Genomic DNA, 24,970 nt, shown 5'->3' on the forward strand with positions numbered 1-24,970 from the left:
CGCCATCTTGGCTCCACCCCCCCAAAGGACATTATTTTCTCTGAGAACGCTGTGGATTGGCACCTTCTGTATCCGTATAAGACTCAGGCTCTGCCACGGAGCTGTGCCCCCCGCCCTCAAATGAGGCAAATTTTGTTTGCAAGCTTGATGTCATCCAGAATCTGGGGGAAATAGCTGTCCCACCTCCCTTGCAGGGCTTGAACGTGAGAAAACAGGGATAAATATAGTCATGTAGCAACAGCAGAAAAGACTGAAATAAATGACGTGGGTTGTAGTAGCTCCATTTAGGGCATTAACAGCAGTGTACATCATGGGCATATAGTTGATGTGATTATCATGGACTGAACAAATTGGGAAGGAGAGGCTTTTTTGGGGGGGGGAGCGTCATGAAAAAGTTTCATCCCCCTCCCAAGGATAGAAACCCAGTTCTCTGAGGTTTGCAGGTTGGCACATTATGAATGTTGCCATCTTGGCTCATTCATCCAAAGTCCATAAGAAAACTGCCTTCCTTCTGAATTCCTCCTCCCTGCACCCTCTTCTCTACTGACTGAAGTCTTTCCCAACCTGGTACCCTCCAGATGTTTTGGATGACAGCTAGAGATGTGAGACCTCCAGGTCTGACCTGAAGTCTCCAGGTTTTCCTGGCCTCCTCCAGGGGGCAGCTGGAGGGCTTTAATCTCCAGGTGGGCAGGAGTGCCTTTAATAAAAATAAAAAAATAAAACATGTTAAGACTGTACATGCAGACTGCAAGCTTCAGCCCAGCAAGAGTTGGCTGAAAATTATAGCATAGACCTTTTTTGGGGGGGGGGTCTGCCCTCCTCTGCTTCCCTCTCCCAATTAACCTACATCTCCAGAGCCCTCTCTGTGACATCACTAAAGGTGGCCTCTTAAGTCTCCGGTTTGGGCCCTGATATCTCAGGATCTGGCATACTTCTGACCTGGCAACCCCATCAGCCCCAGCCCAAAGATGTACATGCTGGCTGGGAGTTGTATTGGGGCTAATGGGAGTTATAGTCTAAAAATGGCTGGGACCGGTGGAAGTTGTACTGATATTTTGGATTCCAGTTCCCATCAGTGCCAACCAGCACTGAAGGGCATCAGGTTAGAGAAGGCTGATTTCCTGTAAAGGAGGGTTGTCAAGTTTCTGGAGGCTCAGATGCAAGGAGCAGAGGCTGGGAATGAGAGAGTGATTCCTGGCAGGTAAGGGAGTGTAGCTTGGTAGTTTAGGGCTGGATCCCAGAGGCAGGAGATGTAGGAATATAGGAAATTGCCCTTATATTGAGTCAAACCATTGATCCATCTAGTTCAGTACTGTCTGCACTGTTAGGCAGCGTCTCTCCAGGGTTTTAGGCAGGGGTCTCTCTCAACCCTAACTGGAGATGCCAGGGATCAACCCCTGGGATTTTCTGCACACAAAGCAGATTGTACCATTGAGCTATTGCACTGGTTTGATCAAGAGGGAAAATTGGCTATGCCAGGGCTCTAGGAAGTATAGTTGGAAGAGTGGAATCTCTCAGGCAAATACCGTATATAGCTGTGTGCCCCTTGCGGACACCAAGGAATCAAACCGAAGCTCACAGCCGCATCCTGACACCTGGAAATGATCCCATGGTATCCTACATTCCTTTACTCCAGAATAGCCCCTCCCATATTGGATTCCAAAGCAGGTTGAGGAAAGTTATAGAAATGACCACCAACATTTTCCTTTCAAAAGTCATGGCCCCAGTTGTACTTCTGACCAGCGTGATGTGCTAAACTTCATTCACACCATGCTGAGATACAAGAATGAATGTCATTGGACAACATCGCTACTCCCGCACCCTTTCTGCGCATACCTGCTTCTGTTCCCCCATGATTCCCCCACCAGAAGTGGTGGGCTTTCCTTCCTTGGAGGTTTTAAAGCAGAGGTTGGATGGCCACCTGTCATGTTGAGATTCCTGCATTGTAGGTGGTTGGGCTAGATGACCCTTGGTGGTACCTTCCAACTCTACGATTCTCTGGAAACGGCAGGAAAGAACTGTATGCTGTTGTACTGCCCCAAATTTCACCATTTTATCCCTTCGATTTTCCAAGTTTAAGTGGGCTGCAAACAGATTTTTTCCCCTGGGACCGAATAACATGGAAATGCGTGATAAACGTGCACTATATTCCCTTAGTTTTCCAGAAGTGGTTTTTGTGCCATGTGAAAGCCCAAATATGGTGTGGAAATTAGCAGTTAGGGAAATGGAATAAACTGCAGTGTGAATGCAGCCCTGGAAAGTTCCTGCACTTCTGAATGTAACTGCTGCACCTGGTGGTTAGGACACTTGATTTTTCCAGGGGCCAGTATATTGTGGAAGTATGGATAGTAGGAACAGTTATGTTGGCACAAGTTTTGTACATAATTGGGGAGGAGGGGACCATTTAGAGTGGCCCCCCAAATGCTAGTTGTGCCAGTTCCCCTCATTGCCTTCCCCTCAGCTCATGGGCAGCACCGAAAGGCAGGGCAGGAGGTAAATGCCCCCCCAAAAAACAAGGAGTTTGCCCCCCATTGCTGGACTATTGGCATTAACATACAGGCGTCAACCATTTTGCATGGGGATTCCATTTCTGGCCCCACACACGTCAGCAGTCACACATTAGTTGGACGTGTGCAAAATAATTGCCGTTTGTACTTGTATACTGTTACTTTAACACAGGGGTCAGCAAACTTTTTCAGCAGGGGGCCAGTCGACTGTCCCTCAGACCTTGTGGACGGCTGGACTATATTTTTTTTGGGGGGGGGGAATGAACGAATTCCTATGCCCCACAAATAACTCAGAGATGCATTTTAAATAAAAGCACACGTTCTACTCATGTAAAAACACGCTGATTCCCAGACCTTCCGTGGGCCGGATTTAGAAGGCGATTGGGCCGGATCCGGTCCCGGAGCCTTAGTTTGCCTACCCAAGCTTTAACACATGGTACACACCTCACCCACCCAGAAATATACTTTACCCTTTCTGCGCTGCCCAAAAATTCTGGTGCCACTGTTTCAGCTCCATTTTGTGGCTTAAGCAGCAATTGCAAGGCTTGGCAGGTGTGCCTGATTGCCGGGCCCTGGCAATGTGGATAGGCTGTGGTTAGAAAAGCTGTGAGGTGATTCAGAGCCGCCCAGCTCATGTTCACAGCTCCCCTCCCCAGGAATGCTAGCAGCTGCTGCCTCTCTCCTCCAAAGGCCTTTTCGCCTAACCTTTTGAAACCCTTCCTTTAAAACTAAAAGCAAATAACACCCCCCCACACACACACATCCTGGGTTAGGTGAAATGACCACTGCATGGGGCACGTGAGGGGATGGCAGGCAGACACAAGAAAGAACAACTTCACCCAGCGCATAGCTCACCTACAGAACCTCCTCCCACAAGAGGCAATGATGGCCACCAACTTGGATAGCTTTACAAGGGGATTAGGCAAATTCATGGAGGAAGTGGCTGTCTTGCATTTCTGTTGCTGAGAATAACACCTTGGCCACATTCACACCATACATTTAAAGCACTGTGGTTCCCCTGCAAACAGCAGTAGCTTCCCCCAAAGAATCCTGGGAGCTGTAGTTTGTTAAGTGTGCTAAGAGTCATTGGGAGGCCTCTAGTCCCCTCATGGAGCTATAATTCACAGAGTTCCCTTTGAAGAGGGATTGATTGTTTAAGCCACTCTAGCTTCATATGAGGGGGATAGGGAGCTCCTAGACACCCTCAGTACCTTTAACAAACTACAGTTCCCAGAATTCTTTGGGAGAAGGCATCACCACTTCAAGTAGTATCATAGCTGTTTAAATGTAAAGTGTGACTATAGTCCTTGGGAGAGGAGTTGTTTGGGTAATAATATAAATTTATATGCTGCCCATCTGACTGGGTAGTCCCATCCACTCTGGCGCCTTTCAACAGTTATCAAACCACAGTAAAACATCAAACATAGAAAAACTTCCCTATTCAGAGTTGCCTTCTAAAAGTCAGATAGTTGTTTATCTCCTTGCCATCTGATGGGAGGGCATCCCACAGGGTGGGCGCAACTACCGAGAAGGCCCTCTGTCTGGTTTCCTGTAACCACATTTTGCAACAAGGGAACCACCAGAAGGTGGATCTCAGTCTCCGGCCTGAACGATGAGCTTCCCAGAAGAGGCATTTAGATTTGCCGCTGTGAGAAAAGGATGTTGCACTCAGTGGGCCTTTGGCCTGTTTTAGCAGGACACATTTTGTGTTGATATGATAAGTAAGCCACTTGGAGTGGCCTCCTTTTGGCTATGTCCACCCTTCTGCTTTCCCTCCAACCTCATCCAGCAGTTTGCCCCTCCTGGCAGTTTTCAAAGACTTTGGAGGAGAGGGACTTGAACTTGTGTGTTTTGCCCCCCAGCCAGGAGAGGTTCTGCTTCAAACAGTTTTTGGGGAGCTCTCTGTATGTGTGTGTTTGGTTTCCATGGGGATGATGACAGGCCCAGCTGTCACTCAACCTGGGAGCAGGGTGTTTGCGCAGGAGGCGTGGGGGCCTGCTGCCTGAAGTGTTTCTTTAAAGTTGCTGACTCATGTGAAGGGCAAGTGTGTGTTTGTGTGTAGGTGAGCCAGAGAAGGAAGGAAAGCTCTATAGCTTGATCATTACTTCCTGAGCCCCTTTTGCCCATCTCTGGATGCTGTCTCCAACCTGCTGGCTTTCTCTCCCGCTTTGAAAGGAGCTGGGAGGGGGAGACCAGCGTCAATACACAGCTTTCCTTCCCAAAATAATACCTCCCATTTCTGGGGGTTTTTTGTGGTGGTGGTGGTTTGTCAGGTTTTGTTCAGTTTAACCTCTATTCCTTTTCTTGCAATAGCTTCCCACTTCAGCAGCTTGAGAATCATGCTTTTCATTTGAAAGAACCCAAGCAAGCTTTTAGCCCTCATGGATGCTGTTAGAAGTTTCAAAAAACATATGAGCAGCACCTGCTGTGTTCTCTGAAGCCAAAGTAGGGACACTAGCATTGGCAGAACGGGACAGAAGACATAATTCTTTGCTGGACCCCCTCCTATCAAACATGATACATGATGGAAGCTAAATAAATATACATAACTTGTAATTTGCTAAATCCAGCTTGTTATGCAGAATAAGTTCATCATTTCGATTTTGCAGCTCTGCTCTCAGGTATCTGGAAAACAAAACTTTACTTGAGGTTACCTGCTACCTCCCACACCCACCTTCTAAATGGGAGACGGCTTCCTTCCCATGCCTTCAAACCTCCTGGGATATTTTTACACACACACACACACACACACACACACACACACTGTTCTTGTCTGTTTGCTTGCAGTGTGTTCAGTGGCCTAGGGTGGGGGAAGAGGTTCACTCTGTGATATGTGAGAAGTGACACCTCCGCCTACGTGGGAATTGGCCATCTGTAAGGCAAGCCTGTTCCAGACCAGCAACCAAAGACCTGTAAATCCAGCGGGTGCTCAGCTCCCTCCTCGTAGGTGCCATTGCGTGGCAGATAACGACAGTATTATATAACGCCGCAGCCTACCTTGGCATGCGCTTAGCCGGAGGCTTCTAAATCATTAATGCCGCTGCAATCTTTGCCGTTAAGTAGGTCAGAAATGAGATGAGAATTCGGGAGGGCAGCGCGGAGACTTGGCAGGCAGGAACGTGAGCGCAGTTGGCGAGTGAGCGAGGCTGCCTTCGCCACCTCTGATGCTGCCAGGGACAGGCTCGGGAGGTGGCAGTGGCAAGGGGGATGATGACAACGTCTGTAACCAAATCTGGAGCTGGGGACGGGTGCCTTCCAGCCTAAGGTGCTTGCTGGGACTGGTGCTAGGGGATGTGAACTAGGATTAGGTGTGACCTAGCACCTGAAGGTCAGAAGGTTGGCCTGGGAAGGGCAAAAATGTCTGCTCCAAGTGGGGAACACCCCCCAGGCCCCATCTGTCTGATGTGGCTGCTTCTGTACATGCAGGTCCTCTGTTGTTTACTAGGCTGAGGGGTGCCGCCTGCTCATCCTAAATCCAAGCCCTGGGTGAAAAACATCCTTTTATGACCCAGTTTTCTTTCGCGGTGGGAGGTTGGGGGGGGGGGAGAACTTGATAGTGAACTTCAAACAACAACTTTGCTGTGTGTGCCAATTTGATCAGGTATTCCCTTCGCAAAGGAAAGATCCCTGTTTGCCTCAGGCCTTGGGCTCTTCTTACGCTCTTCTCAGGAATGCAAAGTTGCTTGAGCTACAATCCAGGGAAAGTGGGTAGATAGCTCCTGTGTCCAGAAGATAGGCCAATTGCCTATTCCAGACACAGGGTTGCACCACCTCTGAAGGAGCAGATATTTAGCTTGGGGGTACTCCTGGATTCATCTTTGTCTTTAGACTGTTGATGGGAACGGACAACCGACAGCATATGACACCTCTGCATAAATATCTGCCCATATGCTATGGGGCCAGGTTCAGGGTTTTTATAATGATATAGAAAGCCACAAACAGATTAAATCTGGGGTCCATTAAGGACTGGCTAAGTAAGCTCTTATATCCCAGCTTGATCACTGACATCTCCTGGGGGAAGTGCTGTTAGTCCCCCCCCCCCCATGTTTCAGGAACCCCACTAACTTCAACTAGAAATTGGGCATTGAGTGTTGCCAGCCCTATGCGGAGAAACACTCTCCTGCAGAGTTTAGGCAGGCATCTTGGCTACTAACCTGCTTCAGGTGTCTTGAAGATGTTCTGTATATGCCGCCCTGATATTTCACATGAGAGGCAATCCATACATAAAAACGTATGAACTGCACAGGTTGTCAACTTTTGATGACCTGGGTCCAGGACTCTGACCTACAACAACAAAACGTGATTTGGTTCATTTTAACTTTTGACCAGGTCGCTTAAGTCTTTCTTGACAAGTCCTTTTTGCCTGTGCCAGCAGAGTGACCAGATGCTTCGTAGAGGATTGAGCTCCTATGCTTTTTTAATTGTGATACAGAAAAGGGGATTTTGGCTCCCCACCCCCGCATGCAGTATTACAACAAGGCTCTTAAAATCTATCAATAACACCCTGACCACTAATGTTTGTGGCCCCTCTGAGGGGTGTTCGTTCTCTTCAACCCACCCGCAAAGCGCATACACACAAACATTGTTTTTACCTCTCGCCCTTCCAACATTCATCCATCTGTTGGTTTCACTTCTGTCTCTCCCTTTGCAAGAAGGAAGTTGATCAGTGAGACTGAAACTCGTGGTTCTAACAGTCACATTGCTCTGTGGATTGGCAGGCCTAGGGTGAGCCGGGATGCTCTTGCAACACACACACACACACACACACACACACACACACGAAAATACTGCTGCTGCTGCTGTATCCTGCTCATGTTATTATGATTGTTTCAACTACCTCTGCCCCTCCTGATCTGACATCCCCTCCAAATAGGGCCACACTTGTCCCACCCCCACCCCTTTTAGCACAGATTGCTGACTGAACCTTTCCGCGCCATTGCACATTGTGGAAGGCTCTCCACCGCTTGCGGATTGCTACATTTGTGTTTTTCTATAATTTCTTCTTCTATGGCATGGGTAGGCAAACTAAGGCCTGGAGGCTGGATCCGGCCCAATCGCCTTCTAAATCCGGCCCGCAGACAGTGTGGGAATCAGTGTGTTTTTACATGAGTAGAGTGTGTGCTTTTATTTAAAATGCATCTCTGGGTTATTTGTGGGGCATAGGAATTCGTTCATTCCCCCCCCCCCCAAAAAAAATATAGTCCGGCCCCCACAAGGTCTGAGGGACAGGGGACCTCCCCCCTGCTGAAAAAGTTTGCTGACCCCTGTTCTATGGACTTGAAATCGAAAAGGGTATCTTATTAAGAACATAAGATGAGCCTCTGTAGTTGGGCTAAGGACCCGTCTAGTCCAGTGTCCTGTTCACACACTAGCCAACCAGATGCCCCAATGCGAAACCCACAAGCAGGACCTGATCACAACAGCATTTCCCACACCCCACCCCAGTAGTTTCCAGCAACTGGTATTCAGAAGCATTGCTCCCTCCAACTGCTGAGGCAGAGCATAGCCATCATGACTCATAGTCATTGATAGCCTTCTCCTCCATGACTTTGTCAAATCCATTTTTTTAAAGCCATCCAAGTTGGTGCCCATCATTGTTTCCAGTGGGAGAGAGTTCCATAGTTTAGCTGTGCGCTGCATGAAAAGCACATTCTTTTGTCTTTTATTCATATCTGTGGTGTGACCACACTTGGACAGTTCTGTTCACCACATTTCAAAAAGGGATGTTGTGGAGCCAGAAAAAGATGCAAAAAAAGAGGCATCCTAAATTATAAAGGGGTTGGACTGAATATGCTAGGAGGAAAGATGATAATTTTGGGGGTTATTTAGTTTTTTAAAAGAGTAAGCTAGTAGGAGGGGGTATAATAGAAGTTTTTTTCCTTATTTAACAAGATTTGTATAGTGCTTAATCAACATAAAAACTCTAAGTGGTTTACATATTATGCCATGGTGTGGAGAAAGTGGATAGTAGTTTTTCTTATAATTCAAGAACCTGGACAACTGGGGTGAGGGGCTTTTCCAGTGAAATATGGTTTGCAGTAGATTTAGAACTGACTGCTGGAACCTTTCCTTCACACAGAACATGAATTTATGGAATTCAGGGTCATAAGGTTGTAGTAGCTTAGATATGGTGGCTATGTGAGAAGATACAGCAGTCCGGGGGGGGGGGCATTTTATGAAATGGGACTTATGATCGGTCAGAATGTAGGCTTAGATTCCAGGATGGCATTGTCATCTGCAAATCAGAATACCGTTAATAAGACTCTCACCATCGGCAGCAAAAGTGGGAGGATTTAGGAGACAACTTGCTGTCGGAATGGTTCCAACAAACTCGGGCAGTTCCATTGATGGAAAAACTGATGCAAAAGGTGAAATACAGGAGCAATCTTTAGAAGACAGAAGGAGAGTTTCAAGCGGCATGGGATCTCTTTATTAAATACATGGCAGAAAAGGAACATCACTGGCCATGTGTGGCCTTCTGTGGAGTGACATAAGATGACACTGTAGATAAAGACAGAGAGAGAATTCCAGTCATAAGTAAAGTAGAGTAAATGTTGTACAGTACAGTACAGTAGACTCGCAACTCACATGTAATTTACTTATGTGATTGCACCTTTGCGCAGGTGGCAAGAAAATAAATAAATGGAGGTGGGGGAGTCAGAAGGGGCCATCTGAGACCCCTTATGACCATCCCAGAGCTCTGGACAGGTAGGGATGGTTGCGCAGGCAACAGTTCTGGGAACTTCCTAGCTTTTTGTGATTCTGCCTTTGTGTGTGAACCCTTGCGTAAGTTGCAGGTCCACTATGCATCAGAGATCTAACCAATGCTCATAACTGTATGCTGCAGGTATGTTTATGATGCTATACTTTGTTTTGTTTTTGTCGCAAAACAACTATTTTTTAAAAAGGGACTAGTAACTTTCAGGAAAGAGAAATGTGTTCCATCCGGTGGTGCTAGCTTGATGGGTTTTAGCAGCCTTTGTCCACCAGATATTTTGGCCTACAATATCTGTCACCTCCAATAAGCACAGCTGTCTTCCCATTGGCCCCTGGCTGACTGGGGCTGATGGGAGTTGTAGGCTGTCACATCTAGAGGGGAGCTAGGCTGGCGAAGGCTGAGCTGTAGGGCCCTCCATATCCACAGGCTGTATGCCACTGAGTGCCAGATGCTGGGGAGAGCTGTTGCCTTAATGCCATGCTTGTGGGCTTCCAGGAGGCATGTGTTTGGTGGCTGTCACTGAGGAGAATAGGGTGAGGGACTAGATGGGCCTGCCTTGGTCTCATCCCAAGGAAAGAATGGCAAACTTTTGGAAAGTTGTCTCCTTTCTTTGTCCCTTGCACTTTTGCCAGCTTTGAATAAACATTACAGACCATGTCCTGGATCCAAAGAATTGTGAAAAACAATTTGTTGAATCCAGAAGGACTTTGGGCTTACTTTATTTGAGTGCTTCTGCTGTGTCACATAACAAGCTGCATTGAACCTAAGGGAGGTTGTTATAATAGTATTGTGGAGTCCAGGGGTGTGTTCCAGTTGGCCTTCCCTTCCCTTGGGCTACCACAAGCCAGTGTGGTGTAGCATTGAAACTGATGGGCTAGAGACCTAGGCTGAAATCTTAACAACCATGAAAGCTCACTGAATGACTTTGGGTAGCCAGTTATATACCTCAGCCTTAACCTACCTCACAGGGTTGTTGTGAGGATAAAACGGAGTGGAAGCAGGGCGGGGAGAGAAGCCGTAAGCTCCTTGGAGGAGAGTTTGAATAGCAATGTAATCAATACCGTAAGTATTATTTGAACCCTGATGGTATATTTACAGAAATGAAATGGTTATCAAATTAGACTCATTTTTTCTGTTTAGACTACTGGCTCTGAACAAAATTGCCTTTGGCTTGTAGCATCTGGCATGTTGAACTGGGACGGGAGAGTCCTACTGAGGACAGTCCTCTCTTTGGAAGGACTGAGTCTGCTCCACATTTGATTAAACCCTAAGAAGAGAGAGCGGGATGTTGAAATTGTCCATCAACAGTTGTTGTTTTTTAATGGATGCTTATATTTTTTGTGTCACACACACTCACTTACTTGTAAACCATTTGGCTCATTATGTGGCATATAAACAAATCATCATCATAATAATGAACACCTCCCGGACAGCAGACTGAGGGCCTGCATACAGCTCACCTGATCACTCTTTCTCCATACCATGAGATGTGTCTCTATTTAAACGAGAGCAATTATTTCTGAGGCTGCGTAGACACACTGTACCTTAAGAGCGCATAATTTTTTTGAGGGAAAGAATGCGATTCGAATGTGCTCCAAAGGTACATTGTGTATGTACACAGCCTAAATCTGCAGCAGTGCATGATAAATTAGCCTGTGCATATTTTATGCAAATCTGTTGTGTTTGTTGGTGATGCGTGACCGGCCAAGTTAGTCCAGCATGGAAAGATGGGGATGCTGAGGATGGTGGTGGTGCAAGCTGCTGTCGCGGCTGTGTCGCTTTAATTCACCTCCCTGCCACCCGTTGCCAACCCTCTTCTATCCTCCACGAAGGGAACAGCTGACCTGGTGTGACCTTGCTTAGCTTGAGTGCATTAGGCTGTGTGTGTGCACGCGCGTGTCTGTTGTTTTTGGGGGGAGGGAGAGCATACTTGTATGGTTTGCTGTTAAATCAAGCCTTTTCATTGGAAGCGCTTGCTGTGAAAGGCAACCGTCTTCCCCCCCTGCCCCCAAGTTGTAAATAAAAAAATAAAATAAAAGCTGAACGTGTCCCATAAACAAGGCGCACAAAAGGCCAGACGGGGTTAATTCTTTGCCACCTTCTGTTTGACAAGTAAGATTAGGGCTGGCACTTCACCCTGGCCATGCCTTATCGATTAGCGCTAAGGAGATTACTTGGTTGTTCCAGAAGGGCCGGGAAAACTTTTGCAGCTCCTGTTGTCTGTAGGAATTGGGTGCCTCACGCTCCAGGCTCTGATGCAGGCTGATGGCAAAGGCATTTTCCATTGCTAGTGCTTTTTCTTCTTCTTTTTTGGTAATTACACACACACACACACACACACACACACACACACACACACACAGTCCTGCTCAACGCCAGATGGAAGGGGAATGAGGCAACAAAGGGTCTTTGGGCACCTGAAAGGCCAACTGATTTACTGTGCCAAGAGCTTTTGCTGACAAGAGCCCACCCACTTGTGCCAGCTGCTCCCCTGCCCAAATTGAGGAGAAGCATGTCATTGACACCTTGTGGCATGCTCTGCTCAGGCTGGGCCACAGTCTGGAGGCACTCAAGGCCGGTGGTCCACCCACAAAGAACAGGCTTCAAAGGGAATCATCCCTTTGGAGATGGACTGAGAGTGAAGGACCAGTTCCTGGCCTGTATTTTTAGGCACGAACCGATTCCTCTTTTGAGAAGGGACAGACGGACAAGGGACTGCAGTCTGGTTCAAGTAAGGGCTGGCCAGCCCACAGGCCTTACAGAGGAGAACCATAGAGCTCAAGAGGATGAGTGTCTTCATGCAGCTTTCCCCAACCTGGTGCCCCCTAGCCAGTGGCGTAGCGTGGGTTGTCAGCACCCGGGGCAAGGCAAGTAATTTGCGCCCCCTAACCCATGGATTTGCGCCCCCTAACCCGTGGATTTCCGCCCCCTAAACCTAACCCCCAGATGTTGCGCCCGGTGCGGCCGGCCCACCCTGCACCCCCCACGCTACGCCACTGCCCCTAGCAGTTTTGAAGTATAACTCTCATTGGCTTAAGGAGAGGTTTCTTGTGCTTTTACCCCCTTTTCAGTAGGAGGGAAAGTTCCATCCGAGTTGTTAGCTTCTGGTTTTCCTGAAATTTAGCTCAAGCATCCAGAGCTGCCCATTCATTTTGCTAGCCCTGCTCCTATGCCGGGGTTGGGGAACTTTTATTTCAGCCCTAGGGCCACATTCTCTTCTGGGCAACCTTCCAAGGGCCCCAGTGCAACAAAACTGGTTGCGCTCCCCTAAATCTGCCTCTGCTAGCAGGCTAGTTTCTGCCCACACCTGCAGGCCCCTCCAAGGAAGCAAGAGGCATTATCCGGAGTTCAGGGGCATGATGCAACAATGGGAAAAAACACCTGAGGAGGGGGTGAATCAGGTCCGGTGAGGGGTGTAGCATCGGGAAAATTGCGAGGGCCAGATAAGGATACCTGGGAGGCACATTTGCCTCCTAAGTCTGTGGTTCCCCACTTCTGTCTTGTGCCTTTCCAGACAGCCGCTCCCCAAAATTAAGTGGGAGGAACTTGTTCTCATTACTTCACTTCCATGCCAGGAAAAAGCCTCACCGATAGAGTCAGTGTGGTGTACTGGTTAGAGTTTCAGACTACGATCTGAGAGACCAGGGTTCAAATACCCATTTGGCTGTGAAGCTCACTGGATGTGACTTGGGGCCAGTCACGGCCTCTCTGCCTAACCTACTGCACAGGGTTGGTGTGGGGATTAACTGAGGAAAGGGAGAACAATGTGTGCCACCTCGAACTCCATGGTGAAAAGGTGGGAAATAAGTGCAATAAATAAAGAAATAAATGGTCTCTCCACATCTGCCTGTTGTTACCACCACAGGAACTGAGGCAAAAGAGTGAAAGTTGGCAACCTTTTCAGTGTCTCTGGGCTTCTTTTGCTTTGCACAGAAAAGGAAAGGCGGGGTGGAGTTTGGGAGAAGGGAGGAATCTCTTTTCCCCTCCCGGTTGGGTATATAAGAGATTGTTGACCTGTTTTATTTCATATATTGTAACTCTGATGTTAATCTCGGCCTAAGCCACCCTGAGAACTTGGTTATTTGGCATGCAGATGCCTGAAATAAAAATAAGAAATAAGAAATTTGTGCTTCCTTGGGTCAAGGGGGTGGTGAGAAGCTCCCAGGGAGCAGGACACAGGCATGGTCAGGATCTGAGGGAATTCATGTTCCCAGGCTTTTGGCCATTAGTGGCTACTGGGAAATTCTCTCTGCCCCCTCCCTCCCACCCCACCCTCATGGTCTGTCAGATACCATTACTGATGCTATCTGAGGTTTCCATCTCAGGAGACTGCCAGCCCACAACTTTAATGTTTCAGCTCCAAAACCTTGAAAATACAGTGGTACCTCGGGTTAAGAACTTAATTCGTTCTGGAGGTCTGTTCTTAACCTGAAACTGTTCTTAACCTGAAACACCACTTTAAATAATGGGGGCCTCCTGCTGCCGCTGCACGATTTTTTTTCTCATCCTGAAGCAAAGTTCTTAACCCAAGGTACTATTTCTGGGTTAGTGGAGTCTGTAACCTGAAGCGTATGTAACCCGAGGTACCACTGTAAAGAGAATGAGGACTGCTGATTTTGATTCTGGAAATATTGACCTCCCTGAGCAGAGCCAGTGTGGGGGAAAAAGTGACCCAGTCCGAATAGGCAGCCTTGGTTTTCAGACCCCAGGGAAGCCCACTGGAATGTGATTTTACTGGTCAGACGGTTAACATACTAGCAAGGAGGCAACCATCACAGTTCCAGCATCTGCCATTGGGCTAATTGCATTTTGAAAGGCATACACTTGGGCAAAGTAGGAAACAAGAACAAAACCATCCGATGTCAGGGGTTTAGGTGCAGAGGCACGGGCAAGGGAAGAAACAGAGAGCGAAGGGGAGGAGACAGAGGAAAGGATGAGTGATGACGACGACCCGAGATCTCCCAGTCTTTCCAGTGAATCAGAGGATTCACAGAAAGGAGCACCAGTGGCCAGGGCAAGGAGGGAGTCTAGGGAGGCACCCCAGGAAGATAGAGCCAGAGGAGACTCAGGGGGGAGCAGCTGGAGATCGGGACCAGCGTCACCGCCAGGAAGCAGGGAAGAGGAAAGGAGCCAGGAGGGAAGCGCTGGCAGCTCACCACAGGAGGGAGGGCAGGAGTCAGGAGTGGCCACACCTCCATCGGGGAGCGAGGAAACGGTTAAGAGGAAAGTGGAAGGTTGGGCGCGCGCGCCAAGTTCAAATGCAGAGGAAGGCGGCGCAGTGAGCAGCCCCGAAAGGGAACCGGGTCCTAAAGCCCGGCGCAAGGAGGCAGAAGGGTCCGGGTCAGCGTCAGAAGAATCCCGGAAGGAAGAAGCCCCGGGGGGTAGAGGGACCCAGAGGAGGACAGTCAGGAGGAAAAGGTGGAGCAAGGCTAGGATATTAAGTTGGTGCGCACGGGGCGGAGACTCAGACGGAGCCTCGCCGATCTAGCTAGTAGACGTAGAGTTGCAGACAGCAGCGTGAGAATGGAAACTGTAATTCAATAAAGACTTTTACTTAATGACCGCTGGCTAGCGTGATCCTCTGTGAGCTAGGATCTTGAAGCAGCTCTGACACATACACTTGGGCAAAGTAGGAAACAAGAACAAAACCATCCGATTATGGATGATTTGAGCGTTTTGGTTTTTGACATTTATATCCCTCCTTTCTTCCTAGCGGTGCCAGGTGGCCTGTGTAATTCTCCCCCTCCCCATTTTATCCTCACAAACACCTTCTGAGGTAGGTTAGGCTGAGAGATTAATACTAGCCCATGGCTCACCCAGCAAGATTTGTGGCTGAGCTGGGAACTGAACTCTGGTCTCCAAAGTCCTGGCTCCACACTTTAACCCCTAACCCACACTGGTTCAGGACTCCAGTCCTGATCCTGATAGGAATTGCCCATTGACCTTTGCATGCACAGGCTACAGTTCAGCATGGGGTGGGGGGTGCTTCCCCTTTCCCCCTGCCAGATCTGATTTCTGAATCTGCCAGGTTTCTGTGATTCACTTTTATGATAACTTAAAACCTGCAAGAATCTGGCCTGCGTGAATCCTACTCCTAATGCGACTTTTTGCACCATTTCCACTTTCGTGTGAGAGAAATCCAGTGGTGATTTGAGAGCAAAACCCGACTGATTTTCTCCTCCTCCATATCTCAGAGTTGCCATACGTCTGGGAAAACCCGGATATGCCCTCTTTTTGGGGCCCAAAGTGCCCATCTGGACATATTTTTATATTTTAAAGGAAATGTCTGGGTTTTTCAGGCTCGGGCTGGCAGCAGCCGGGCTTTTCTCTTTTTTGCTCTTCAAGATATGGCAACCGTACCATATCTTATCCTCACAACAACCCTGTGAGGTAAGTCAGGCTCAGAGGCAGTGACTGTTCCTGGGTCACCCAGCAAGCTGCATAGCTGAATTGGGACCAGGTCCTAGTCCAATACTCTAACCACTATACCATGCTGGCTCTCCAGGTTGTTCCTAAAGCTGTCTTCATGACTTTCAAGAAAACTGAGGGAGTAAGGTAAAGGAGGGGCGGTGAAGTTAGAGAAATGTATGGGCACACTTTATATAAATATATATTTTCCTTCATGTTGTAATTTATATCCTTGTTTTAGTGCCCTTACCGTAAACGCTAGCATCTTTTCCGTCTGTAATGAGATTTGTGGCAAGCAGAGTACTGGGAAAACTATTTCTTTCTTTCTTTTTAATTTAATAAAGGTTTTTGGTTTTGTGTAATGTACATTCTGCTGTTCAGAAATCAATAGGAGGGAGCAAAAATATATATATACACATGAAAATGAACCCAGCGCTGCAAATGTGGGCATCTTAAGATCATGATGGTTTTAAGACCAGGGGTGGGGGGCGGGCGTGTATATGGAAGGTATTTGAGACTGGATGCATTTGAAATGCAAATTGTTCAACCAAGTCATTTTTGTTAATGTTCTCCCCGCAAGGTCAGGATCGAAAGCATTGATATTTTAATTTATTGTACAATGGGGATGGTAGAACATCTGGACTAATTTCATTCATTTTAATAACTTGTATGGCGCTTAATATAACAAAATCTCTTTAAGTGGTTCGCAACCATAAAACCACAAGCAGAAAGTCATTGGAAAAACTGAAATTAAGCCTTCAGCCTGTAACAGCGCTTAGAAGAAAACACGCAAGTGACCCATGCTCAAACCTTAAACAGTGGTTAATCTTAACCACTTACTGCTGTAACAAGCCAATGTTTGAAGCTGGACTCCAAACTTCCATAATAACCCCCAACCATTGGCCATGCTGGCTGCTGGGAGCTGGAGTCCAGCAACATTTGGAGAACCAGAGGTTTCCCACCCCTGGAGGCAACTGGAGAGCTCTTCCTGCTCCAAGGAAATGAGTGAGATGCAAATCATAGGAATGCCAGAAGCACTGAGATAACAGACATCTCTAGGCCCATTGGCTCCAGAATTGTCTGATTGGCAGCTTGTGGGTGGGGATTTTCCCAGCAGGACCACCCGAGCTCCTTTAATGTAGGGATATGGAACTTTCTCAGCCCAATGGCCACATGCCAAAATAGGGCTGGGGAAATGGATGTGATTCTTACCTTTCCATTCCAGCAACATACAGGTCAGGGCCTTCTGCACTCACATACATCTTTCCATCCTCCAGGCGCACCCTTTCAGGGCTGATGTGATGCATTTGATGCAGCCAGTCCCAAAGGCCTCACCCCTACTTTTTGTTTTAATTTACAATTTCAGCATAGTCTTCAAGGGCAGTCCCACATTGGATATATTGCAGTAGTCAAAGCATGTTTCCAAGCATGGATACTATGGGAGGCTATCTTCATCTTGGATAGTCCATAGATGGCACACCAACCTAAGCTGCTGAAAGGTGCTTTGTGCCAACAAGGCTACTGGGGTCTGTAGAGACAGAGTCTTAATAGCACGCACAAGGGGCAAGTCTGGATGAAACAGCATCCAGAACATGATGCACAGCTGTTTCCTAAATTGGACAAAGCACCTGCCCACAGCATTCAGTATACAGCATTCAGCAGTGGAGGACAACACTGATCTATGTGATACAGCCTAGCATAAATGTCATGAAGCAGAGCAATAATTCGCAAAGTACCACCACCTGGAATTTGCCAGTGAGAGATGACTAGAAATGCCAAAACACAATGTCCCCGATCCCACATCTAATAGCCACCCCAAGAGGATTCCTTGATGTTTGGTAATGAAAGCTTGCCCCCCACCCCGGTCCTCCATAGCCTCCCCTTTTAGATGATGGCACAGGTTACTTAAGAAAAAACAATACATGTCCTTTGACATACTGTGGTGTGTTTGGGTGGAATTGCAGCAGGTGTGTTGTTTAAGTGCAGCCCCCCCACCTTTCGTTTTCTGAGTGTACCTGGAGAAAGTGCATCCTTTTTTGTAATTTCCCTCTTTCATGACACTAGAACTAGTGGACGTCCAATGAAGCTGAATGGTGGAAGATGAAGTACAGATAAAAGAAAGAACTTCACTCAGCACATAGTTAAACTTTGGAACTCCTGCAGGAGGTGGTGATGGCCACCAACTTGAGTGGCTATTATTAATAGATTGTTTTTAATAGATTATTAATTAATTAATTAATTAATTAATATTAATGGTTCTATTAATAGAGGACTGGGTTCATTCATTGAGGAGACGCTTCTGAATATTAGTTGCTGGAAGCCCCGCAAGGGGAGAGTGCACTTGTGTTTGCCTGTTTCCCACTGAGGCATCTTAGGGGCTCCTGTGGGAACAGGATGCTAGATGGGCCCTTGGCCTGATCCAGCAGGGCACTCCTGATGTTGCGACGGGTTTTTCTGTGCGCTGGAATCCAAACATTCCGGCCAGGATCCGTCTCTCCTGAGGGGGCCCACGAGTCCGCCTCTCCCACCAAAATGTCAAGATCCCTTTCGGGGGGGCCAGTCCTGCCAAAGCCAGAGGGCGGCCAAATTTCCACCCGGCTCATGCACACGCGCGCGCCTGCCCTCCCTCCCTCCTCCTCCTCCTCTCGGCCACAAAGGAAGCGAGAGAGCCCCGGCTGGCTTCGGGCAGCTGCTCCAGCCCCCCCCCCCCCCACGTCCTGCCCGCGTGCGCTCCTCGCCTCTCGCTCTGCGGCGCTGCAGCTGTCGCTGCCCTTTAGCCAGCCCCGGCCGGGCCACCATCCCGGGGCAGGGTCTGGGCCAAGGAAGGAGAGAGAGGCGAGGCTGGCTTTTGGAGGGAGGGCGAGAGCCGAGCGCGCCTGAGCCTTGCCCGAACTGCTCCCGCAATAGCCTCTCGGACCCGATCCAGGGCCGTCGAGGCGCAGACGTGGAAAGAAAGGCCGCCGCCGCCGCCCGCGCGTCTCCGCCCCGCGCCGTGAGTCCCGCTGCGCTTCAGTCTTTCCACTGGAGAGCTAAAATTAGCTGCTCCTCCGCAGGGCCGGGAGGGAGGGAGGGATCCGGCGGGCTTGGCTGGAACCGCGAACCGCAGAGGTAGCCTCCCGCCAGCCCGCCCCCCTTTCCAGGCGAGGGGTAGCGTGGGGGGGAGTTCAGCCGGGACCCCCAAGCTCCCCTCTTGGCCCGGCTCTTGGGCGCGCACTCAAACCATTGTGCTCTTTTTCCTGTCCGGGGTCTTCAGATCCCCTCTTTCCGACGGATTTCTTTCATTATTTTTGGATCTTTTTTATTTTTGGCAATTCCCAAAATAGAGCCTGCCGAGGCGTGTGCTGCTTGTGGGGGAGGGCGCGTTTTCCTGCTGGCTGCGTGGCGGTTTGGAGACGGCTGTTTAAGGTGGTGCGGGGCCGGAGAGAACTCGAGGCCGAGTTTCTTTCCGCAACTTTTTTGTTTTGTTTCTGCCTGGGGAGGTTTTTCTGTTGCTTCTAGGCCGAGCTGGTGGGGGTCGGGCACCGATCGTGTGTTTTTCAGGGCGAAGGTTGATCTGGGTTTTGCTGGAGGGGCTCTGTGTGACTGCTGGGTTTCTGACTCGCAGGCTGCTCACTTCCAAACGACCTGTTTGTTGAGCGTTTCCCCTTATTTGTTTGCCCAGAGTTTACAGGGAGAGTATAAGAAGCAGGCTGCATATTGCATATTAATTCTGGTTTGTTTGTTGGGAGGTTATACAGTGTCAAGCAAACTTCAACCCAACACTTTCCAGTGCATTTTGCCGGTATGCAGTTGAATCCTACTGGCAATTCAGCGGTGGTATGAAATTGCCTCCAGTTGTTGAGCACCCATCCTAAATTATACTGCTGAAATGAAGAAATTGGGGTAACCAGGAGTGGGTTTTGATATAGAAGGACTGCAAGCTCATATCACTTCTTGTACACAAAACAAACTGCAGGGCTCAATATTCTATTACTATTAATATATTTGTAAGAGCACATCAAATTTCCTAAAGCACTGTACATCCTTTAAAAATGTGAGACAGCCCCTGTCCTCAGGCTCACAATCCAATGGACATGATACAAAAGGAAAAAGGAATGGGGAGGGAAGAGGAAATCTTATGTGTATGTTGTGTTGTTGGGTTTGTGGACCAGGGTGGTGGAGCTCACATTTATAATATAATAAATCCCCCCAAAACTGAAGTTTGCCTGTCCTTATGTAGAACTCTAAAATATGTAGAACTCTAAAATTCATTAGAACTTTTATGTGGTTGTTTTCAACAAAGAACCGAACCCTGAGATTAGAGCCATGCTGGGTAATGGCAACCCCAGTGGGACTCCAGCACCCTTCAATACATGTACGTATGTTTCTTGCCACTTGGACCTGCTCTGCTTGAAGTTTTTCAGGTTGGAAGCAGAGAAGCAATGACTAAGGCCCAGCCCAGAACTGGGAGGCTAGTGTCTAGTTCACTGGGCAGTCCTGACTTTTCTTCATTGGTCATCCTTTTCTTCTCAAAACCTTCTGTATCTTCTCCACTGAATCCTTCCAGATTTGTCCATGCCCTTTTATTTAACTGAGATGCCTGGAGCTGAACATGGAATGCTAAATGCCTTTGGAAAAGAGAGTGTATTTTTCGGTTATGCCTGATGCATTGCAATGGAATTGAAGAAAAAATCAGCAGCGTAGAGTGACTGATGTGAGCATATTCTAACTAATAGACTTAAACCATTGCTCAGTAGAAGAGCACCTACAAAGGTCCCAGATTCAGTCGCTCGCAGCATCTGAAGGGATGGAATAGCTGATGATGCATCAGAAAGACCCTTTCTCAGCTGGAGACCTTGGAGACATGCTGCCAGTCAGGGGAGAGCAGCCTTCCCCAACCCTGGGGCCTTCCAGATGTTTGGAACTTCAGCTATCATCTCATCGGGTCCAGTCAGCACTGGGTAGGGCTAATGGCATTTGTAGTCCCAAACATCTGGATTGGAGGAGGCTGCAGCTGAAAATATTAGGTTAAGTGGGTCAAAAGGCTGATTCATTATAAGGGCCAAACTAGACAATTTTGGAAGAAGAAGAAAAGTTGGTTGGGGGTTCTGAGTTCCTTGTATTTCTAGTTTACAGTCTCCTATTCTGCCCTTCATGGGACAACTTACAGGTATAACTATAACTCTCTCCTGATGGGGCAAATACTGACCAACAATGTGTGTGTGCATTTTAGATGATTGAGAGGGAGAACTGTGCAGGGAGAAAGGGTTATTACCTCCTGCTCTCATACCCCTCCCGCACAGTGCTGTGTCCCTGATCCAATTCTTTCCCACCTGCATTTTGTTTGTTTTTAAAGGAAGGATCTGGAGAATTGGTCTTGGATCTCCAGTGTCTCACCTTGTTTAATCACTCATTTGCTGAAGCAGAGGCAACCAACTGCCCTGTGGCATTTGAAAGATGAACAGATTTATTGGGGTGTAAGCTGTGATGGGGCCGGAGCCTGTTTTGTCAGATGAGTTCTATGATAACATTTTTTTTACAGCAAAAAGTACCTTGGGGAACCATTAACAAATTTGTTAGTTAGCCTTTAACAAATTTATTTGTTAGTCTCTAAGGTGACACCCGTAGTGGGACGCGGGTGGCGCTGTGGGTTAAACCACAGAACCTAGGACTTGCTGATCAGAAGGTTGGCGGTTCAAATCCCCGTGACGGGGTGAGCTCCAGTTGCTCGGTCCCTGCTCCTGCCAACCTAGCAGTTCAAAAGCACGTCAAAGTGCAAGTAGATCAATAGGTACCGCCCTGGCAGGAAGGTAAACGGCGTTTCCGTGCGCTGTTCTGGTTCGCCAGAAGCGGCTTAGTCCTGCTGGCCACATGACCCTGAAGCTGTACGCCAGCTCCCTCAGCCAATAAAGCGAGATGAGCGCCGCAACCCCAGAGTCGGTCACGACTGGACCTACTGGTCAGGGGTACCTTTACCTTTTTAAGGTGCCACAAGACACTCTGCTGCTTTTGTTGCACAAAAGATGAGTGCAGCTACTCCCCTGGAAATAATATCTTTGGTTGGTTAAAAGGTGCCACCAGATGCTTGGCAGTTTTCTCCCCCAACTGGGGAGCAGTATCTTCAGAAGTTGCCAGATATCTGTAAAGGGGGAACTACAGCACCTTTGCAAGACTAGAATTCCCAGGATTCTTTGGGCAAGGGAGGGGACCACTATGCCTGCATGACCAAAGTGGCATCAAACTAATTTAGTTTGTAGTGTGTGGACAGGGTCTCCTATACACCTTCTTATAAGAAACAGGCTCAGTTTTCTGGTCCCTGGTGTTATGCAGTCAGCAAACTTTTTCAGCAGTCCACTGTCCCTCAGACCTTGTGAGGTTGTGGGGCTGGAATATATTTTTTTTTTGGGGGGGGGGAAATGAACGAATTCCTATGCCCCACAAATAACCCAGAGATGCATTTTAAATAAAAGCACACAGTCTACTCATGTAAAAACACCAGACAGGCCCCACAAATAACCCAGATATGCCTTTTAAATAAAAGGGAACATTCTACTCATGTAAAAGCACGCTGATTCCTGAACCGTCTGCGGGCCGGATTTCAAAGACAATTGGGCCGGATCCGGCCCCCGGGCCTTAGTTTGCCTGCCCATGTGTTATACCTATATAAGTTCAATATATGAACTGTGGAGGGCGGAGACAGCTTGTCTCGAGTGCATGTAGCACCTGCCTATCTCACACAGCCTGCCATTTTTCACACACTGGCAAAGTTCACCTGTGTAAGTGTTAAAAGTAACTGTTGATAACAGATTGTAGGATGAGAGTGTGTTTTCCAAACGTATCTTTAGCCTCTTCTTGTTGTTGTTGCTTTTGGAAACGGTGCTACTGCAAAGTAAGTGGATACAAAATCATATAGCCATCGGAGCCTTCAGGAATATGAGAGGATGGGGAAATTCCTTGGGGTGAAAATAAGGATGCCCAATTTTTGTCTGTGAAACGTTGGAAGTTATTTGTTCATTTTGCATGCGGCCTTTCTTCCACCGTGGAACCCAAAACAGTGCATGTTAATTAATTGATTTCTTTCATACATGGTTCCTAGACTGTCTCCCATCTAGGCTCTGATCAGACTGGGGCCTGCTTAACTTTAGCAAAGCGGGAGCCTTGTGCACTTTCAGACCATAACCCTGGGCTCTTCATGTCCCTGTCGAGGGGCATGTAAGGAAGTAACAATCTGAAAGCCCATGGTAGAGCATCTGCTTTGCACGAAGAAGGTTGCGGGTTCAATCCCTGACATCTCCAGATAGGCCTGGGAATGTCCCCTGCCTGGAAACACTGGACAGTTGCTGTCAGTCAGCGTGAGCAGCATTGAGCCAAATGGATTAGTGGCCCGGCTAAGACTTTTCCCCATTTCCTTATGTACCAATAAATACTGTTGTCTAATCCGTCAGTCTTCAGCTGGTGGGAATAGGAGTCCCAAACATCTGGTGTCAGGTGGGTGAAGCCAGATTTAGGTTGTTGATAATTTCTGAATGGATTTCTCCGGCCCCAGACTTCACATCATACACCCTTAGACACACACCCTCTCCTTCATTGCAACATTAGTGGCCGCAGGCCTGAGGTAATATGGGTACTGTGTGTAAATTGGGTGATGACCCCCCCCCCCCACACACATTGCAGTGTGACACCTGCCAGTGCCTCTTCTTTGCTTGATGTGAAGTTTCACAAGCCTTGCATGTTTTAATATTTCAGCCAGGGTTCCTTTGTGGTTCTCTCCTTGTCGTCGCCCTCCCCCCCAAAAAACATTGGCCTGTGTTTCATTGGTGGGATGGGGGGGGGGTTAGAGAAGGGAAACAGATGTAGAGGGAGGGCGGAGGACAGAGGACAAATATCAGAACATAGTAAGAGTCCTGTTGTATCAGGCCCTTGGCCCATCTAGTCCGGCATCCTGTTCTCAAAGTGGCCAAGCAGATGCCTGTAGGAAACCCGCAAGCAGGACTCGCGCACAAGAGCCCTCTTCCTTCCTGTGGTTTACAGCAACTGATATTCAGAAGCATTAGGGCCTCTGACCACGGAGGCAGAGCATAGCTATTGGGGCCAGTAGCCATTGATAGCCTTTAGCTTTCATGAGTTTCTCCAATCCTCTTTTAAATCCATGCAAGTTGATGACCATCACTGCCTCCTGTGGGAGAGAATTCCACGGTCTACCTATGTGCTGCGTGAATAAGTAGATGACTTGATACTGTATAAGGCAGATCATGATGTTCTGAGGCTGTGTCAGGTCCCAGAAGGGTCGGGTTAAATACTGTACCCTTCATGATTTCATAAAGGAAAAGAGAGCCATGCTTGTAACACCCCCAGTTCTTGTACAGCGGATCACTGCCTGAGCTGCATTTATTTATGTTTTTTATTACACTATAGAGGCACCCCTTATGAATGTGTCCAAGCCAGGAGTGGCAGAGAAGTTTGTATGGCCCACATTTTTAAGCCAACTGACCTAATTTGTACTTCCCGGACTGAGAAAAAGGACCACAATGTGATCCACTTTTCAATTTTGTTCATTTTGGGTTGCAGTTCTTGTAGCAAAAGTCACAAAGTATGCATTTTATATTAAATATCTTTAGAAATGCATGCATTGAGGTTAAAAAGCATGCTTAGATGTGCATTTTGTGATGAAACACATTTAAGTATGCATTTAAAGCCTTGTGGGGAGTTTTTTTAAAAATAAATAAATAAAAAGCTTTCAGATTCATGCTGCCACGGAACAGAATGGACTTATAAAATAAAGACCTGCAAAAACTGATGGAAAATGGTCTGCTCCATCCTTACAGTAACAAGCAGCTTACAGTAATTTAAGGGTGAGGAACCTAAGTGTTCCCCAAATGTGGCCCTCCAGGCCTCTCTATTGGGCCCTTTGGATTCTCCTCAGACCATAATCCCTCCATGCCTATTGTTTTCCTGAATTGAAGACGGGGAAGCGTAGGGAGCTGACTCTTGCATGGCAGGCTTCTGTCACATCTATTGCCACACCCACTTTTGCCTTTGGCCCCACCCACCACTGACATGCGGACCTCCAAAGCTTCGACCAGAGGGAATGAGGCCCTTGGGCTGAAAAAGATTCCTCACCGTTTTCGTAATTTTTGGTAAGATGTGTTAAAACAGTACATTTAAACAATTCCTAACACCAGTTGAATTAGAAGAAGAAGCACATCCACCCCAAACTGATCAGTCAAGTGGGATCTGAAGCAATGTTGGAGGCTCCTCTCCATCTTTGTTGCCTTCGTTGAATTAGCAACAGCCCAGTCTCTGCTGATAGGAAACAGTTTTCTGGGTTAAAGCTATGTATGAAGAAACACAGTGCTCT

At 47.9% G+C, this 24,970-nt stretch overlaps 1 protein-coding gene and 1 long non-coding RNA gene across 6 annotated transcripts in view; one reads left to right on the forward strand and one right to left on the reverse strand.

The window, feature by feature from the left end:
* MEF2D (myocyte enhancer factor 2D) overlaps window positions 1-24,970 on the forward strand; it is a 143,143-nt gene that overhangs the window by 33,379 nt on the left and 84,794 nt on the right. Inside the window, exon 1 of one of the 5 annotated variants that reach the window (XM_081175552.1) lies at window positions 18,424-18,625. The exons of the other annotated variants lie outside the window; for them this stretch is intronic. The gene's annotated coding sequence lies outside the window, so the exon portion shown is untranslated. Of the gene's footprint in view, window positions 1-18,423; window positions 18,626-24,970 lie in introns of those variants that run through there. 5 annotated transcript variants of the gene reach the window in all.
* LOC308576363 lies at window positions 2,686-7,407 on the reverse strand. The gene is made up of 3 exons (XR_014003190.1): window positions 7,100-7,407; window positions 6,662-6,791; window positions 2,686-5,132 (listed from the first exon to the last, which is right to left on the reverse strand). It is a non-coding gene; the product is annotated as an uncharacterized lncRNA (long non-coding RNA).

Source organism: Podarcis bocagei (assembly GCF_964188305.1).
Source record: "Podarcis bocagei genome assembly, chromosome: 16".
In the NCBI taxonomy this organism is placed as follows: domain Eukaryota; kingdom Metazoa; phylum Chordata; class Lepidosauria; order Squamata; family Lacertidae; genus Podarcis; species Podarcis bocagei.